At 45.3% G+C, this 17,024-nt stretch overlaps 5 non-coding genes across 5 annotated transcripts; 2 read left to right on the forward strand and 3 right to left on the reverse strand.

Moving 5' to 3' along the window:
* Positions 1–1,029: 1,029 nt before the first annotated feature.
* Positions 1,030–1,103, reverse strand: TRNAT-AGU. The gene has a single exon. It is a non-coding gene; the product is annotated as a tRNA-Thr (tRNA).
* A 2,086-nt stretch (positions 1,104–3,189) lies between these two features.
* On the reverse strand, positions 3,190–3,263 carry TRNAT-AGU. The gene has a single exon. It is a non-coding gene; the product is annotated as a tRNA-Thr (tRNA).
* A 2,056-nt stretch (positions 3,264–5,319) lies between these two features.
* On the forward strand, positions 5,320–5,392 carry TRNAA-AGC. Its single transcript has one exon. It is a non-coding gene; the product is annotated as a tRNA-Ala (tRNA).
* Positions 5,393–10,561: 5,169 nt separating this feature from the next.
* Positions 10,562–10,634, reverse strand: TRNAA-AGC. Its single transcript has one exon. It is a non-coding gene; the product is annotated as a tRNA-Ala (tRNA).
* A 2,057-nt stretch (positions 10,635–12,691) lies between these two features.
* Positions 12,692–12,765, forward strand: TRNAT-AGU. Its single transcript has one exon. It is a non-coding gene; the product is annotated as a tRNA-Thr (tRNA).
* Positions 12,766–17,024: the final 4,259 nt, after the last annotated feature.

The raw sequence follows: 17,024 nt of genomic DNA on the forward strand, positions 1-17,024 counted from the left end.
CTTCAGTGGAGGCCAACTCCAATGACTGCTACCCCTTCACCACTCCACAGACTACTCTGGCTCTGCCTCCACCTGAACCTCTGTGTGTGACTATACCTATTCCATCAGCCCCTCATACCCTCCCCAACCCATTTCACTCAGGTCCCTACCAGTGTCTTGCACTGCTCCCCTGCTTCCGTTAAGAGTATTTCCCACTGGGAAGGGTACAACACTAATACATGTTCCTTTTCCCATGAACTTTGATTATAGCATCTGAAAACTGCCTGTTCATATTCTTTGACCATTTCTCAACTGAAGAATGGTTCTTATTTCTATAAAGTTGACTCAGTTCTCCAGATATTACAGAAATGAGGTTTTTATCAGACAAATTTGTGGTAAATTTTTTTTCACCATAATGATTACTAACTTTTTATTTCCCTCTGTACTATATGATGGGTGCTTATCTTACTCTTTCTCTCCTTTCACCCTGTCCATTCTCAAAGGTGTTTGGCTTCTGATCCAATCTGCTCTCCCTTCTAAAAGCTCTGTCCTCGACCCCACCCCCACTTCTCTTACCCCAATCTGAGGATGCCCCTAATGGATCCTATCCATATCGTGGCTTGTATTTGAATTTTATATTTGCATGTTTAGTAGTTTTCATATTGTTTCTCCCATCAGAAGGGGAGCTGCTAGAGAGTAGGCACTATGTTTTGCCTTTCTTTGTATGTCCAGCGCCTAGCACTACATCTGGTAGTTAATAAATATACAATTAAATTAAATTTAAAAATACTAAGGGGGGAAGCTAGGTGGCACAGTGGATAAAGCACCAGCCCTGGATTCAGGAGGACCTGAGTTCAAATTCGGCCTCAGACCCTTGACACTTACTAGCTGTGTGACCCTGGGCAAGTCACTTAACCCCCATTGCCCCGAAAAAAAAAATAATAATACTAGCTGACTAGTCAGTTAACCCAGGTCTCCTCCATCTCTAATCCCTCCGCAAAGGAACATCACTTTTCCTGTTAGGAAATCCATGAGACACAAAATCAAAATAGGCCCCGCTGGGATTCAAACCCAGGATCCCCCGTATACTAGACAGGCGCTTTACCCAACTAAGCCACGGAGCCAAGACTCTATTTTTCCTCTCCACTCAAGCAAACCCAAGGTTGGCATGTTCTTCTTGCCCAAACTGCCACCAATCCTCCCACAGCATATTTCACCAACATTCTGGAAGCCTTCCTCTACTTCTGTGGGCATTTGTGAGGGTTCCAGGACAGAATTCTGACTTTTCTCTGTTATACTTCCATACTGATCACCATGCATTAAACCTTTTCCTATTCAACATTTTCTAGCTGATGTGAGTGGGTTCAGGGAGAGGGTATGCCAAGTCATCTTAAGAATTAAAAAACAATAACAGGAACCTGGACAGCTGTTTTCCAAAGGAGTAAAACTTTGGGAACTCTTGGAATGTTGGTATCAGTGAGAAGGGTTGGTTAATATTTTAAGGGGTGAGAGGATTTCAGGAGGTTAAGGGAGTGAGGATAGACCTGCTGTATAATGGTTGGAGTACAGCCACAATTTCTCCTACATGGATATAATAAAATGCCTGAGCCTTTACAATGTGGTGCCATAAAAATGGTAGCCTTCATTCAGGATGGAAAAGAGAGAAGGTTTTTTAAAAAAATAATTCAGTTCGGAGCAGCTAGTTGGCACGGTGAATAGAGCAATGGCCCTGGATTCAGGAGTACCAGAGTTCAAATCCAGCCTCTGACACTTGACACTCACTAGCTGTGTGACCCTGGGCAAGTCACTTAACCCCCATTGCCCCCCCAAACAAACAAAAACAACTTTGGTTATATTTTCTTCAAATGGCATCAGTGCATTATTATAATTTGTAAAACAGCACATACGTGAAATTTAGCATTCCAGGGATATCCAGAATGGAGACTGATAGACTTGAATTGTTTCTGTGACAAATGAATTTCCTTGAAACCTTTGCGTTATCTGAAGAGTCCTTCATTCCTGGTGTGTTCTAATTCTATCCCTCCCCTCCCCCAGTTTTAAGATCTGGTCCAACCTATATTTCCAAAGTCTACTTCCAGTCTCTTCTTGAAAATACTGAGTTTGATGAGGAACACCTGGTTTCCTAGAAGCCCAATCCAATTTTTTTAAAAGTATCAATATCTTTGTTTTTAAATTACCTTAACTGCTGAATATATCCCTTCTGCCAACCTTGAGGAGTTAGGAGACAGTAAGATTTAGTCCTAATTACATATTCTACAACTGAATGGAAGGCCAACTGTTAAGATTTCCACCACTTGTTCTTCTTCTTTTTTTTTTAAAGTCTGTATGTTTTTCTCTGGCTACTAGATGTAAAAGCTGAGGTTGGCTGCTTATTTGAGAAGTTAAGGGGAAAAGAGATTGGTCCTTTATTCAAAACCCTCCAGGGACTCCCCAGTGCTCACTTCACATGTCATAGACTCCAGATGCTGGCATTCAATACCAGATTTTACAATCTGTCTCAAATTAACTCTCCAGCTTTATCTCATACTATTTCCTTTCAACTACGGGCCAAATTGAACTAACATTCTTCGCTCTATTCTGCACGGTCTATGTTCTCAACAGTCTATGTGTTCTTCCTTGTTCACACTGTGCCCTGGTTTCCTCTGTTCAATCTCTTTCTTCACTCTAGGTTAATTCCTTCACATCACACGGAAAAGAGCAAGGTCTGTATTTTACCTTTCTTTGTATGCCTAGCGTTTAGCACTGCACCTGGTAGTAAGTCAGTCAGTCAGTCAGTCAGTCAGTCAGTCAGTCAGTAAACAAACAAATAGATAAATAAACAATAAACAAATGAATAGATAGATAAGTGAATGAATGAATAGACAGACAGACAGACAGACAGACAGATAGATAGATAGATAGATAGATAGATAGATAGATAGATAGATAGATAGATAGATACTGACTAGTCAATTGAGGTCACCTCCAGCTATAATTCCTCCTCACTGGACCCAGATGACTCTGGAGGAATGAGGTTGGTAAACTCGAACAGCCCTCCCTCGCTTAAATCCAGTTCAGTGCAAGTGCTGACATCACCTCTATCTCAAAGTCCTCTTCTAGTAAGAAGGACAAACAACAACAACAGCAGCAATCCCTCCATAAAGGAACAATTACTTTTCCTGTTCTCTTTGTGAGACACAAAACCAAAATAGGCCCCGCTGGGATTCGAACCCAGGATCTCCTGTTTACTAGACAGGCGCTTTAACCAACTAAGCCACGGAGCCAAGACTCCACTCTTCTCTCCACTCAAGCAAGAAAGAAAAAAACTTCAAAAGAAAACCCGCCCAGATGCTCCGCCACGTTGTCTTTTTTCCTAACTCCTCAACTGCCAGCACACAGAGACCTTACCTGGCCTTTCCTTCCTCTCTCCTTCCCGCTTCGCCTCACCACGGCTTTCCCATTCCTTCCCTACTCCTCCCCGAGAATGCAGGCTCTCCACCAGAAACGCGTCACCCGCACCTTCCCGGGCCGTGCTCCGTCCAACCCCACCTCCTCTTTCCTCCGCTGCTCCTCTCCTCCCTGCCTCACCATGCCAAGGGACGCTCTGCTCATTGCCTCCAGCCCCTACCTCGCCACCAGCCCCCACCAGGGCATTCGGGACAGCTAGCCTCGGCGGCAAACTAGCAAGATTGCCAATTCCAAGCCACTTCAGTGCGCACCCAGCACTGATGTGGTGCCTACTTCGCCCCGCCGGACTCTCCCTACGCTCCGCTGTGCCAGGACGTAATGTGGGACCCATGGGCGAACACCAGAAACACTCCCAACTCCCTGCCTTTCGCGGGTCCTGCCGCAAAACACCCTTGACGCAACGGATACGGAACCCTGCCACGGGCCGCAGCTAGCTCCATCCCGAACGCTGCGTCCCCCAGACAGTCATCAGCGCCGTGCCCTTCCTTCTGTGCACCCTTCCGCCAGCGCTCTCCTCGAAAGGGACTTTAGACGGTGTGGACGGCGGGAAGGATCTGGCACGGAGCCCCCCAAGAGCCCGCAGGTAGCCCGTGGCTATCCGGGGGGCTACTAGTTTCCCCTTATCTTCCGGCCCAGTTTGTTATTCGTGTCCTGAAACGCGAGTTGTTTCCCCCAAACCGCCTTTCCTCTGAGTTGGGCGAAGGCGCCAGAAGAGATGGAGCGGACAGTTTCTCCATCTGCGCCCTCGGAAAAGTGTTCTCTTTGGTTCCGCCGCTGGTGGTGCAACCTCCAGCCTCCGCCCTCACGACCCGCAGGGCACCCTGAGCAAATGCGCCCACAGTCAGCCAGCAGCCCCCTCCCGTCACCGGAACACCCGAGAGCTCGGGCTTCCGCAGCCTGAAGGCGACGGATCCAAAAGGAAGAGAAGCAAAACGACTCGCCCCTGAAAGGATCCCGCAGCCCACTTGGGCCACTTACTTTCAGGGCGAGGCGCAGGTGGGCGCGCGACAAGACGAGTGGCGCGGGGATTCGAACGCGCAGCCCCGCCCCAAGCACACAGGCAGGAGGAGCCTTTACCCGCTCAGCCACCAAACAGAAAGCAACTGCCTGCCGCTTTGTTCAACTGAAATCGGAACAAACTCAGCCCGCGGCGTCCCGCCCAGTTCCACCGCCTGACTTTCAACTCCCTTGTGTCCGCTTCAGACCCACGCTGGGCCTTTCATTACCTCCCGTCGGGTCCCTGCGCCAGCCCAGATGAGCGGGGTGGAGTTGGCGGGGGGTGGGGGGGGGGCCCGGCCGTAGAGGTGGGAACGTCTGTCTGTCCCTGCCCCTCAGTCCCCGCCGCCCCGTCCCTCCTTCTTCGCCCGCCGCCCGCCTCCGCACAGGCGCCCCAGCTCGCTCTCCGGGACGGGGTCGTTTGCTCGGCGACCACTGGCCCTAGCGTGCTTCATGCCTGTTCGGGCCTTTGGGAGATGGCTGGACCCAGACCCACAGAAAGAAGCCCCTGCCCGGTGTCAGAGGGAGACTCCTGGGCACCGGGGGTCCCCGCCGACCTAGCTAGCGCAGCGTCCGTCCCTCCGCCAAAGAGCCGGCCAGCAGCCAGCCGGGCATCGCACACAGCCGCCTGGAAAGGAGTCCTAGCAAGTGCGGCCCCTGCCCCGGCCGTCCCCGCTGCCGTCTGTCCTGCCTGCGTTTCTTTTGGCCCTCCCTGCAGAAGCGTTCCTTCGGTCCGAGTCTTGCTCCAGTTCGGCCACGTGATCGCCCCTGGGCCTTCAGTTCACAGAGGACGGAGAACCCGGACACTGGGGGCGTGTATGTATATGGCCATCTCAGTGACTGTTAGGATTCCTCGGTGGGAAGGGCGTCAGGGTCGGGGGATTAGCTCAGATGGTAGAGCGCTCGCTTAGCATGCGAGAGGTAGCGGGATCGATGCCCGCATCCTCCACTTTTGATTTCCCCTCTCGTGCTTCTCACCACGCTCCCAGGGCGACCTCCACCTTCCAGTATCACACACACGCTCACCAGGGAGAAGCTGTTCCTCCTTGAGGCCACCATATGGGGAACGGGAGAACCAAAGCATCCTTCGACTTCTCCTGGAGTGACAGACCCTTCCTTGAGAAGCAGCTTTCGTATCCATCAAGGGATACTGAGGGAAACCTCAGTAGGTTAAGAATTGGAAACAGAAATCCTGCTGCAAAGAAATGAACTATATTTCAGCCTTCGGAGCCAGCGCTTACTACTATAAGGTCTGTAGGCCCAATGACATTGAAGAAAGGAAGAATAAGGTTATTTAAAACAATTAAAGAAGGATGCAAGTATTCCAAAAATTACAAGATAAAGTGAGCCGGACAGCATTTTCCTACTCAATAATCCCACTTTTATCCAGACCTGAGATTTTAAAGAGTGGAGGAAATCTTTATCAATACAGAAAAGCAATTGCTCTGAAACTTGTATTTTTTAAGCGTTGCCTGAGGCCCAGTGAAGCAGTTACCTTTAGCATCACCAAGCTTGTATTGGTTAGAGCTGGGATTTCAAAAGAGGTTTCTTGGTTTCAGAATCAGGCTCTTTTATTCTGTCTCCTTTTTACCAGTTCTTAGTTTGTCAGTTTCTTTTTCCTCCTCCTCCATTTGCTCCTCTTCTTTCTTTTTCCATTTCTGTTATGCTTGTTCAGTTGTGTTCGATTCCCCACCCCGCCTTCTGTAGGACCTTAGTCAAATCTCTTGCCCTCTCTGGACTTCTGTTTCTCATTTATATCCTCTGATTTCACTCTGAATTTTAATACTCCTATTAGTTGTTCAATTGTTTTCAGTCGTGTCTGACTCTTCTTGACCCTCTTTGGAGTTTTTTTTTGACAAAGATCCTGAAGTAGTTTTGCCATTTCCATCAACAGCTCATCTTACAGATGAAGAAATGGAAGCAGTGTTTTTAAGTGACTTGCTTAGGGTCACACAGCAAATTTAAGTGTCTAGGGCAGATTAGGGCCGGCTCTCTATCCACAGCGCCACCTACCTGCTGTATCTAGCATTTCTAGCACCATATGAAAATAATAGTGTAGGCCATGTACATACTCCTGCTTTGACCCTGAACCTATTGGGAGAGATTCCAGCATTGGGGTTGTTTTTTTTCTGATACAAACAATTGTTGCTTTTGCTTATATTTTTCCCCAAATTTTCCTTTATTACTATAAACTATAAAAAAGTGAACATTTTTCATACAAAAAGAACAAAGTATTATGTGTGATCATGTAAATGTCTATTTTGTATAGCTTGTTGTATTGGAAAGAGAACTGGGCTTAAATGCAGGAAAACCTGTGTTTGAGTACTCCTGTTGACATATACTAGCTGTGTGATCCTGGGTCAGTCATAGCTTTTCTGTGTTGCAACCTGTTCTCTAAGTTTATAAGGTGCACAGGAGTTAGCAACCTATATCAGTAGTCATTTTCTCTGTTTGCAAGAGTACCTATCCCTGTTTTTTGCTGTCTATATTAAATGTAATATCATAGCTTTAACACTTCCCTGGCACTTAGTAAACACTTAATACATCCTTATTACCTGCTGGCCTGCCTTTCTCCTTCTAAATGTCTTACTGCTCTCTTCCGTGTATTTTTTTTAATGTTTTGTTTACTCTCTTTCTGGTACCTCTTTTTATTGGATATCAATATCATTCCTCCCCTCCCCCTTTCCAAATCCCACACCAAAACCAAAATTACTCCCTTATGTAAAAAAAAAAAAAGAAAAAAGCACAGTTAAGCCAATAAATAAATTCACGTACTGTCCAGTGTCTGAAGTTATATGTTCCATTTTACACATCTAGTCCATCTCTGCCAAGTGGTAAGGAGCAAGATTCCTGAACCTTCTGGAGGGCTGATTGGCCATTAATATTTATCATAATTCTTAAGTTTTTTCCCCCTTTTTCTGAATCCCTACCTTTCCTCACTTCTTCTTCTTTTCTTTCTTTCTTTTTTTGGTGAGGCAGTTGGGGTTGACTTGCCCAGAGTCACACAGCTAGTAAGTGTTAAGTGCCTGAGGTCACATCTGAACTCAGGTCCTCCTGAATCCAAGGCCGGTACCTCATCCACTGCACCACCTAGCTTCCCCCCTTTCTTCACTTCTTGTCATACAATAATATATTGCATTGCATTCATATATCACTATTTGTTGTCATTTCCCATTTTATGGGCACCCACTTTGTTTCCAGTTCTTTACTAAAACAATGGAAAAAGGTAGCTTTAAATATTTTTGCTCATATGGATCCTTTCTTTCTTTGCTCTTTTTGAGGTGAAGTCTTAATAATGGTATCAATGAATCAATGGTATCAAATGAATCACACTTTTAGTGATTTGAAAAGCATAGTTCCAATTTTGTTTCAAGAATAATTGGACCAGGGGCAGCTAGGTGGCCCAATGGATAGAGAACCAGCCCTGGATTCAGGAGGACCTGAGTTCAAATCTGATCTCAGACACATGACACTTACTAGCTGTGTGACCCTGGGCAAGTCACTTAGCCGTCATTGCCCTGCCAAAAAAGAAAAAAAAGAATAATTGGACCAATTCATATAGATACCAATAGTGCCTTACTGTGCCTGTTTTCCAATAGGCCTTCCTACAATTGTCACCTTTGCCAACACAAAGGTTGTGTAGTTGAATCTTTTGTTAATAGGTCTTTGGAAAAATCCCCCATCCCACCCTCTATTGCTATTGATAGTTTGACTTTGTTGTTTGAAGAACTGTTTGATCACATCCTTGGAGAAAAGGACAACCAGACTGCTGCCTAGTTTTCCTGTAAGGTTTGCAAAGCACTTTGCAAGCAATATCATTTTATAGTCATATCTACCCTATTTTGCAGACCTCTCTTTTATAAATGAGGAAATTGAGATAGACAGAGGTTAAGTGTCTTGATCAGGTATTTCAATCACTATGCTAGGTGTTGTGTCTTTTGAACCTAAAATGTAACAATGACCAATTTTTTGATTTTATAAATAGCATCAGATAGTTTTGATGATTACTACATTGTAGTATAGTTTGAGATATGGAAGTAGTAGGTCCTTTTTCTTTGTTTTTTCATTGTTAGACTTGAGATTCTTGACTTTTTTATTCATCAGGTTAAATTTTGTTTACATGTGTATATGCATACACACACATATATATATATATACCTGTTTGGTATGGTACTAAAACTGCAAATCAGTTTTGGTAGAATTGTTATTTTACTTATATTAACATAGATACTTTTTATCATATTGTTATGGGAGTATTATGGGCCCCGGTTACCCCAGAAATTGTCCGGGTAGGTCAAGGAACTTTTTCCTTGAAAGCCCGGGAGTTTTCCACTGAGATCAAGGAAGCGTCTCCTTGAGTTTAACCAAAGGACAGACACACCCAAAAGAGATAAGCAGCACTGAGCAAGTTCGAAGACCACCACCCTACATTCCAGTACTCCTTACCACCTCGATGAGGTAATCCTGTTAGGCTTGGCTTTACCAGGGGAAGACAAAGAAACCGACCACCAGTAGACTGCTTGGACCCACCAGAATGGAGTTAACCCCCATCACCAGATTGCTCATGACTCACCATCAAACTACCCCAACCCACCACCAGAATGCTTCCAACCTACTACCCAATAAGGGACATTTTACCCACGCCATCTTAGCCCTATAAAAAGGCGCTCCCCAAGCTAGTTGGAAAGTGGTTTTTTTAAACCTTCCTCCCTGCCAGTTTCTCTTGTACCCCAATAAACTTGTTCTTTTATTCCTAAATAGGACTTGCCCAAGAGTGTAATTCTTTACAGAGGAATCCTAAGGACCCACGTGCTTTCTCCCCATATCAATATTAAGGAATAGTCCTTTGATTCTTCTGCTTTCTATTTTTTTTAACACAAAAGAGCAAGTTTTTGTAAAAAGGCTTTTTCTGCATCTCATTTTATAATAAAATATTTTAAAATATTTTGATGATGATGTAGAACATTTTAAATTTTCCTAATGCTGAGTCATTCTTGAATTTCTATTATAAATCCACTTTAGGTATAGTATTTATCATGGTCCAGCTTAAATAACAAAGAAATATTTATAACACACCTGCTTGCTAGGTTTAGTCATTGTGCTCAGATCAGAAGCTACAAAGACCATAAGGAAAGAGTCCCTACTATCAAAGCAATTATTCTATTTTGGGGAAAGATAAAATAAATATAGAACGATAGATTCAAAATACATTGCTTGTTGTTTCCTCCAGTAGATGTTGCACTCTTTGACAGAAGGGATTGTTTTTGTTTTTCACTATAAGCAAAGCCCCTAGTAGAGAGACTGCGTTTTTAGTAGAAAATAAATGTCTTGCTTAGATCTCCTTTATAGGTAAATGTGGAGTTCGGTTGTTTGTTTTTTAACCCAAGTATGAGATTATATATTCCTATTAAATGTTATCTTTATTAGATTCCGCATAAAATTTGGGCCTATAAAGACCATTGTAGGTCCTGACTTTGATATCTAAATGTTGGGTGCCCAGGCATCAATTATATTACATAGAAGATTCGTTCATAAGACAAGGAGATGGACAAAATTACTTTTAAAATCCTCCTTAGTCTGATACTTACTTTTCTGCATTTACAATTTTAGATATTTATCTAATATCACGAGCTCAGAGTGGTAGGCGCAATTCAATAATTTGGGGAGTGCAGTTACAAATTGCTTCCCGGAGTGGTTGGAGTAATTCACACATCTACACCCCCAAGAGACCCCTACTGGGTTTTTACGGAACCAATCACGCATTTGTCATTTTTCTTTTTGGGAGAAGTAGGGGGGGTAGTCCTCTTTGCGAATGCGAGGAGTTGGAGGTGGGATCTCAGAGAGGCTGAAATATGGTTCATTTCTTTGTAGCAGGATTTCTGTTTCCAATTCTTAACCTACTGAGGTTTTCCCTCAGTATCCCTTGATGGATACGAAAGCTGCTTCTCAAGGAAGGGTCTGTCACTCCAGGAGAAGTCGAAGGATGCTTTGGTTCTCCCGTTCCCCATATGGTGGCCTCAAGGAGGAACAGCTTCTCCCTGGTGAGCGTGTGTGTGATACTGGAAGGTGGAGGTCGCCCTGGGAGCGTGGTGAGAAGCACGAGAGGGGAAATCAAAAGTGGAGGATGCGGGCATCGATCCCGCTACCTCTCGCATGCTAAGCGAGCGCTCTACCATCTGAGCTAATCCCCCGACCCTGACGCCCTTCCCACCGAGGAATCCTAACAGTCACTGAGATGGCCATATACATACACGCCCCCAGTGTCCGGGTTCTCCGTCCTCTGTGAACTGAAGGCCCAGGGGCGATCACGTGGCCGAACTGGAGCAAGACTCGGACCGAAGGAACGCTTCTGCAGGGAGGGCCAAAAGAAACGCAGGCAGGACAGACGGCAGCGGGGACGGCCGGGGCAGGGGCCGCACTTGCTAGGACTCCTTTCCAGGCGGCTGTGTGCGATGCCCGGCTGGCTGCTGGCCGGCTCTTTGGCGGAGGGACGGACGCTGCGCTAGCTAGGTCGGCGGGGACCCCCGGTGCCCAGGAGTCTCCCTCTGACACCGGGCAGGGGCTTCTTTCTGTGGGTCTGGGTCCAGCCATCTCCCAAAGGCCCGAACAGGCATGAAGCACGCTAGGGCCAGTGGTCGCCGAGCAAACGACCCCGTCCCGGAGAGCGAGCTGGGGCGCCTGTGCGGAGGCGGGCGGCGGGCGAAGAAGGAGGGACGGGGCGGCGGGGACTGAGGGGCAGGGACAGACAGACGTTCCCACCTCTACGGCCGGGCCCCCCCCCCCACCCCCCGCCAACTCCACCCCGCTCATCTGGGCTGGCGCAGGGACCCGACGGGAGGTAATGAAAGGCCCAGCGTGGGTCTGAAGCGGACACAAGGGAGTTGAAAGTCAGGCGGTGGAACTGGGCGGGACGCCGCGGGCTGAGTTTGTTCCGATTTCAGTTGAACAAAGCGGCAGGCAGTTGCTTTCTGTTTGGTGGCTGAGCGGGTAAAGGCTCCTCCTGCCTGTGTGCTTGGGGCGGGGCTGCGCGTTCGAATCCCCGCGCCACTCGTCTTGTCGCGCGCCCACCTGCGCCTCGCCCTGAAAGTAAGTGGCCCAAGCGGGCTGCGGGATCCTTTCAGGGGCGAGTCGTTTTGCTTCTCTTCCTTTTGGATCCGTCGCCTTCAGGCTGCGGAAGCCCGAGCTCTCGGGTGTTCCGGTGACGGGAGGGGGCTGCTGGCTGACTGTGGGCGCATTTGCTCAGGGTGCCCTGCGGGTCGTGAGGGCGGAGGCTGGAGGTTGCACCACCAGCGGCGGAACCAAAGAGAACACTTTTCCGAGGGCGCAGATGGAGAAACTGTCCGCTCCATCTCTTCTGGCGCCTTCGCCCAACTCAGAGGAAAGGCGGTTTGGGGGAAACAACTCGCGTTTCAGGACACGAATAACAAACTGGGCCGGAAGATAAGGGGAAACTAGTAGCCCCCCGGATAGCCACGGGCTACCTGCGGGCTCTTGGGGGGCTCCGTGCCAGATCCTTCCCGCCGTCCACACCGTCTAAAGTCCCTTTCGAGGAGAGCGCTGGCGGAAGGGTGCACAGAAGGAAGGGCACGGCGCTGATGACTGTCTGGGGGACGCAGCGTTCGGGATGGAGCTAGCTGCGGCCCGTGGCAGGGTTCCGTATCCGTTGCGTCAAGGGTGTTTTGCGGCAGGACCCGCGAAAGGCAGGGAGTTGGGAGTGTTTCTGGTGTTCGCCCATGGGTCCCACATTACGTCCTGGCACAGCGGAGCGTAGGGAGAGTCCGGCGGGGCGAAGTAGGCACCACATCAGTGCTGGGTGCGCACTGAAGTGGCTTGGAATTGGCAATCTTGCTAGTTTGCCGCCGAGGCTAGCTGTCCCGAATGCCCTGGTGGGGGCTGGTGGCGAGGTAGGGGCTGGAGGCAATGAGCAGAGCGTCCCTTGGCATGGTGAGGCAGGGAGGAGAGGAGCAGCGGAGGAAAGAGGAGGTGGGGTTGGACGGAGCACGGCCCGGGAAGGTGCGGGTGACGCGTTTCTGGTGGAGAGCCTGCATTCTCGGGGAGGAGTAGGGAAGGAATGGGAAAGCCGTGGTGAGGCGAAGCGGGAAGGAGAGAGGAAGGAAAGGCCAGGTAAGGTCTCTGTGTGCTGGCAGTTGAGGAGTTAGGAAAAAAGACAACGTGGCGGAGCATCTGGGCGGGTTTTCTTTTGAAGTTTTTTTCTTTCTTGCTTGAGTGGAGAGAAGAGTGGAGTCTTGGCTCCGTGGCTTAGTTGGTTAAAGCGCCTGTCTAGTAAACAGGAGATCCTGGGTTCGAATCCCAGCGGGGCCTATTTTGGTTTTGTGTCTCACAAAGAGAACAGGAAAAGTAATTGTTCCTTTATGGAGGGATTGCTGCTGTTGTTGTTGTTTGTCCTTCTTACTAGAAGAGGACTTTGAGATAGAGGTGATGTCAGCACTTGCACTGAACTGGATTTAAGCGAGGGAGGGCTGTTCGAGTTTACCAACCTCATTCCTCCAGAGTCATCTGGGTCCAGTGAGGAGGAATTATAGCTGGAGGTGACCTCAATTGACTAGTCAGTATCTATCTATCTATCTATCTATCTATCTATCTATCTATCTATCTATCTATCTATCTATCTATCTATCTATCTATCTATCTGTCTGTCTGTCTGTCTGTCTGTCTGTCTATTCATTCATTCACTTATCTATCTATTCATTTGTTTATTGTTTATTTATCTATTTGTTTGTTTACTGACTGACTGACTGACTGACTGACTGACTGACTGACTGACTGACTTACTACCAGGTGCAGTGCTAAACGCTAGGCATACAAAGAAAGGTAAAATACAGACCTTGCTCTTTTCCGTGTGATGTGAAGGAATTAACCTAGAGTGAAGAAAGAGATTGAACAGAGGAAACCAGGGCACAGTGTGAACAAGGAAGAACACATAGACTGTTGAGAACATAGACCGTGCAGAATAGAGCGAAGAATGTTAGTTCAATTTGGCCCGTAGTTGAAAGGAAATAGTATGAGATAAAGCTGGAGAGTTAATTTGAGACAGATTGTAAAATCTGGTATTGAATGCCAGCATCTGGAGTCTATGACATGTGAAGTGAGCACTGGGGAGTCCCTGGAGGGTTTTGAATAAAGGACCAATCTCTTTTCCTCTTAACTTCTCAAATAAGCAGCCAACCTCAGCTTTTACATCTAGTAGCCAGAGAAAAACATACAGACTTTAAAAAAAAGAAGAAGAAGAACAAGTGGTGGAAATCTTAACAGTTGGCCTTCCATTCAGTTGTAGAATATGTAATTAGGACTAAATCTTACTGTCTCCTAACTCCTCAAGGTTGGCAGAAGGGATATATTCAGCAGTTAAGGTAATTTAAAAACAAAGATATTGATACTTTTAAAAAAATTGGATTGGGCTTCTAGGAAACCAGGTGTTCCTCATCAAACTCAGTATTTTCAAGAAGAGACTGGAAGTAGACTTTGGAAATATAGGTTGGACCAGATCTTAAAACTGGGGGAGGGGAGGGATAGAATTAGAACACACCAGGAATGAAGGACTCTTCAGATAACGCAAAGGTTTCAAGGAAATTCATTTGTCACAGAAACAATTCAAGTCTATCAGTCTCCATTCTGGATATCCCTGGAATGCTAAATTTCACGTATGTGCTGTTTTACAAATTATAATAATGCACTGATGCCATTTGAAGAAAATATAACCAAAGTTGTTTTTGTTTGTTTGGGGGGGCAATGGGGGTTAAGTGACTTGCCCAGGGTCACACAGCTAGTGAGTGTCAAGTGTCAGAGGCTGGATTTGAACTCTGGTACTCCTGAATCCAGGGCCATTGCTCTATCCACTGTGCCAACTAGCTGCCCCCAAAGTATTTTTAATATAATGTTCAAGATATGAAAGTTAGTTTCTCGATGTTATGTAGAGAGCTTTCCGGGGTGGAGCCAAGATGGCTGAGGAAAGGCAATGAGTTCTCAAATTCATGACATGATGGCTTCAAAAAACATCCAAATAATGCCATAGGACAATTCCTGGAGCAGCAAAACCCACAGAAGAATGTGCTGAAATCATCTTCCAACTGTGAGAGTTGGAATGACGCCCCTGCTGGAAGGAACATTATGAGCTCAGGCCAGGTGGAACGTATGAATAAAGAACTTAAGAGTATGATTGGCAAATTGTGCACTGAAACTCATTTGAAGTGGCCTGATATATTACCCTTGGCACTGTTCTATCTGTGTAGCAGGCCAAGAGGAGAACTACATATATATCCTTATGAGATACTTTTTGGCCATCTTCCTATCCAAGCAAAACCTTTTCCCTTAGTATATACATCATTGGGGCTGGGGGGGGGGGAAGATGCTTCTGTTGCTTCCTATATACAGGAATTGCAAGCCAGACTACGTGAACTCCACGAGGCAGGAGTAGCAGTACAGGCTGGCCTCTTGGACTTCTCACATGATTTGAAACCAGAAGACAGTGTATATATCAAAAATTTTCAGCAGACTAGTGGGACCCAGCCAGCTTGGGAAGGTCCTTTCTAAGTACTGCTAACAACTCCGACTGCCATCAAAATTGGAGAGAAGGATTCATGGATACATTGCTCCCACGTAAAACTGGTACCAGCACATGTAGACCATTGAATGTCATTGTCTCTTATTCTTCCATGGGTATTTTGTTCTATTCATCTATCTAATTTTGAAAAAATGCAAGATGGTTTTGATTTTATAATACAGTGTTAACTCTGGGAGTATTGTGTTCCCAAATTCTAAATTGTTTGTTTTTTCCAAATGATTATTTGATAAAACTCTATAAGGCATTTCCCTGGCAAATTGGTTGCCATGGCAAGAGTAAATTAATTCTAGAAGTCTTATTTTTGATAAGCATATTTTTTTTAAAGAAGGGAGCATTTGCAAAAGTTTTTTTTAATATTCATGTAATCAATGCTATTTGGGTATTTTAGATATTTAGAATTTTTTTTAAATTAAATTTAATTTTTTTGAGTCAGTTTAAATGTTACATAAGGGTTTCTTTTTATGCTATTGCAACTACATTTTAAATTCAGTAATATGGGCTTATTTTTGTAGAGATTCTTATTTTAAGATTGTGTTTTAACTTGTATTAAAATATCTTCTGATTTCTTTCACAAAAGTAATTATACACTTAGTAAAAAAAAAGGTTATTATTTGAAATTATTGCATAATTGTATATTATATTCTGAGTTTAGGCACATTCACATTTTTTGCAATCATTATTATCCTCAAATTTAAAATCCATTTGAGACTTGGATTATGGGAATTTATCATTTAAGACATTAATTGCCTTCATTCTGAGTTATCAGATGCCAGTTGGCCAGGATGTCATCCAATCGCAAGAGGAATACATTCAAGAGCAGACATTCAACTGTCACACAAGGGGAAGACATGCATGAAGTCCAGGTACTGCACTGCTTTGGGAAAGGCTGAGAAAATGGCTATTGACAAACGTTGAGGTTGGATTTTCTTGGTTTAATTTTCCCCCACATTGCACCAGGTGGCTGGGCTATGCCATCTCATTTGACACCTGACTTCAGTTCCCCCTCCTATATGCCGGATGTCATGGACATCTCAATCCTATGCATCTGATTAAGCCTGACTCAGTTATTTCTCTGTTTTTTTATGGTAACCCCCATAATTATCTCAGGTATCATGATAAATACAGTATTGGAATTGGCCTTGACATCTGTTAACAATTATATTAGATTCTTTAATTTCTCATAATGGCATAAGGATAATTAGGCAGATGATGCAAAAAGTGATGAAACAAAGATAAAAAATTATTTTCTAAATTAATATCACAATTGTCTTTTCAATTTATCATCCACAGGTCGGATGTAGTAATAAGTTTTAGAGGAGTGTAGTAATATTAAGTTTTAGAGGAGTGTAGTAATATTAAGTTTTAGAGAATGTTTCAATTTATGTTTTTATTATATGTTTCATGTGTAACAACTAAGATTCTGAATTTCCTTAGACATGTTTTTGAGAACTCTCATTGTTTGATTTGATTATTAGCAAAGCTATTTAAAGTTGTGTTAAGCTCAATTTTGTAGGAAATTTTCCTGGCTGATTATCAGCATCCACACATCAGCACCTGAAAAGACTTCCATTCTACAACTACACCCATAGGACATCCCAAGAATCATCTGAGAAAAGACTTCCAAAGACTTAAATGGACATTTTACTGTTTTCCTTTTCCACATTGTATACACTGTTTGTAATGTCCACCTGCTAATAGGGCAGTGCCCCCTTTAGCCTTTGTCAATGCGTCACTCAATTTCTTTTTCTCTCTTTTTATTCCCTTTACTTAGTTAGTCATAAGCATCTATAATGTTATTGCTTCATGTGAGGAAACCATGTTTCTTCACCCGAAGCACAGGGGGAACTGTGAGAGTTGGAATGACGCTCCTGCTGGGAGGAACATTGTGAGCTCTGGCCTGAGGGGAGACCAGGTGGCTTTAGCATCCAGAAGTGATGTTTGCTGGTGGGTGCTATCGATCAAAGTTGCCAGCCAATTAGCTTGGGGCAGTGTGTGTGTG

This window comes from Dromiciops gliroides, chromosome 6 (genome assembly GCF_019393635.1).
Source record: "Dromiciops gliroides isolate mDroGli1 chromosome 6, mDroGli1.pri, whole genome shotgun sequence".
Classification (NCBI taxonomy): Eukaryota; Metazoa; Chordata; class Mammalia; order Microbiotheria; family Microbiotheriidae; genus Dromiciops; species Dromiciops gliroides.